The sequence below is a fragment of the Dermacentor albipictus genome, chromosome 2 (genome assembly GCF_038994185.2).
Source record: "Dermacentor albipictus isolate Rhodes 1998 colony chromosome 2, USDA_Dalb.pri_finalv2, whole genome shotgun sequence".
Lineage (NCBI taxonomy): Eukaryota > Metazoa > Arthropoda > Arachnida > Ixodida > Ixodidae > Dermacentor > Dermacentor albipictus.
Genome location: NC_091822.1, coordinates 66,232,418 through 66,235,312, shown reverse-complemented (window position 1 = coordinate 66,235,312; position 2,895 = coordinate 66,232,418). Strand labels below are relative to the sequence as shown.

Below are 2,895 nucleotides of genomic sequence, written 5' to 3'. Positions count from 1 at the left end.
TTATACCATCTGCATAATTTCATAATTGTCATCTCATAGACATCGTGCCGTCGTCGTCATTCCATCGTCTTCATTCATTTTTGTCGTTCCCTTGTCGCCACTGCGTCGTCGACATCCAGTTTCCGATATGCCGTCGCATTCACGGGTGATATTGGCAAGCGAGTGCCCGAGCAAAGTTGGCCAAACTGGAGACAGCGTATGTCGCAGTCAAAGGAACGTAATTCTCCGAATGACCACTACACATTTGAAATAAACTTGACCAGTGCAACACGATGTGTCGCTACATCGTTCGAATGCTAATCGCATTACCGCGAACAATCATCGTGAGACGAGTTCTGCGTAATTTTTTTTATTGTGATAGCAATTATACGGGCGCTCCAGGAGAATTTACGTCGTCGGCATCGCCGTGATGTTCCAAGTAAAGTTCAAGTGCGATAATATCGCGGCCGCGCGCGATGTGTGTTGGTGCGAGCGAAAGCTTGCGAGGGGGAGCCGAGGAAGATGGTGGCTTGGTGTGGCGGTGTCTTCTCGCGGTCGCAAGAGAGGAAGGTGGGGATGGTGCGCGCCGCCTCCTCACGCCCTCAAGGGGGGGGGGGAGACGAAAGATGTGCGCGCACTAGGGGAGAGGGTGGGGGCAAGGGGCCAGGTTAGTACGCAGATCTTCTACAGTAGCTGAGGTAGCTGTGCGTATCCTATCTTTTAGACAATGTGCGCTGGGTTCGAAGGCTGGTAGACCTGACATAGCTGGTGGCTTCATGTGCGCTGTGTTCTCGTCCGGCCAGTTCGAGTTGAGCGCGAGACGGCTGCCGCTTTTCACAGAGGTAGCGTTCTGAGAGCGAGTATTTACGGTAATCGAGTGAGATGTGTTCGTGTTTGCCTGTGCGCGCATGACAACGTGCTTGCTAATTTGAATAGTAAGCGAATCTTCACATCACTTTATGCAGCTGATAAAATGACTAACCTTACTTCGTACAGCTGCGTAATAATTTGCTATCGCAATCAATACTTCGCCTTTCAGGCGGAACTGCGACTTTTTTAGGGGATAAAGTAAGGGAAGGTGATGATATGCATATGGTGCTTTATGGCGCAAGTGCCAATGACGGTCAAAGAGCCAAAGGGAAGGTAACGCTTTACTTACGCATTGCTTGGTTCTGCAGTGCGTGGTGACAATGTTTGTGCACTAAATCGCGCGCAAGCCTACGCCGAAATGCAAACGCCATATCAGGCGGACGCACAGCGTCGACGCAGCGATGACAGCAGGACGAATGATATATGTATGATGCTTGTAGAGCGGATGATCGTAGATGTGTATGCGAGGAAAACTACGACACATATCTGAGTCTTTCTATGCTCCTCGTGTCACAGTGGCACATACGCATGTTATGGACTTGCCTGGAATGGGAATATACCGAATGTTTTATGGATGGGTAAAATTACAAGAAATTTAAGAAAATCAAACGAGTTGCTGAATATCATGCGCTATTACATTAAGATGCCCGTAGCCTATATTATAGCACGTAGATGTTCTATGTCGTGATTTAACATTCAATGGCCCAGAACAGAGGTGAGCTCACTGGCACTATTTTCTCGGTGAACTTAAGTGCTGTATACGAGTCGTCTATTGGGCAAGAAACTTTCTCGTACTCTTAAAAAACCCCGAGGTAGGCGAAGATAGTGAGATCAGCACATCGACTGCGTTAAACGAGCCTAGCATTGTGGTAGCGACGCTGCGAATGTTTCATAAGTTAGCGCGACAGGCGACACATGCTGCGTAGCTGTGGTTCTCTATTCGCTTGCCCGCGTATTTCTACTCACGTGCAATTTTAGTTTGGACTATGGCAGTAGCTGTATGCTGACTGGACTCGCTTCTTCGTTTATAACAAAGCCCGAACAAACAAAATCACGCTTTCTCTCTCTATCGGCACATTGCGACACCGCGGAGCATATGGCGATTGTATTAAAGCGTGCTATATACGTACTGTGTCTGTTGCTTCCTTAGGCGATGTCGATCGCAGTTTAGGAGGCAGCTTTAGCTCGGCGCCAACTCTGATTACCCGATTGAAATTCACGTAAGGCGAAGAAATGTTCTCACGAGACAACTGTTAGACCGGTTAAAATAAGATTTGTTGCATTATTGAAAGAAAGCTAAATTTTGACAACTGAAGAAAAAAAGAATATCATGAGCCATTGTACTCTGTGAAGGTGGATGATCAGCGAAGCTGTTTATTATACGACACATATGTGACACATAAATTTGAACATAATTATGAACTCATTTACCGTATTATAACTTTTACATACATTTGCATGGACGACGGGACCGCCGGCCCGAGGAGCCGGAGGAAATAGACACGCGTGACGCTTCGACGGGACCGCCACCGGGAGAGCGGAAGGAAAGGAAATGAGACACGCAAGCGCGTGGAACGCCGACAAAGAGAGGGTGGTGCGAAAGTAGACATGGCCGACGTGGGTCAAAGTGTAGTATCTGTTCTTAGCAGCTTAATGTCTGACACGGGTTGTATTTGGACCCGAGATGTTAAGCTTATTTTTGCAAGTTGCCGAATTGCTTGAAGCCCGCTTCACCTCCGCCGCGGGTGGGCCCGGTATTGCACATTTCGGGATCGGCCCACGGTTTTTGGTCCACGGAAGTCGATCCGCTGGGAACTAGCCATTACAACTTGCCTGTAAAAAATAAAAAAATAATAAAAATAAAACAGCGATTCAGTGGTGGCGCCGAGTCTTCGCGCCTGGTACTCAATTTCTTAGATAGGAGAACCACGATGCGATATCAAAGTCACGTGTGTGGCTAACTGAAAGACGTTCGTCAAAGCTGTTTTCTCTCGAAATGTGGAGAGCTGCGGGAGAAGCCCACCTCTAGAATTCATGATGTTCCAA

At 47.8% G+C, this 2,895-nt stretch overlaps 1 pseudogene; it reads left to right on the top strand.

The window, feature by feature from the left end:
* Positions 1 to 2,457: 2,457 nt before the first annotated feature.
* Positions 2,458 to 2,635, top strand: LOC135903282 (U2 spliceosomal RNA; annotated as a pseudogene).
* The last annotated feature ends 260 nt before the right edge of the window (positions 2,636 to 2,895 follow it).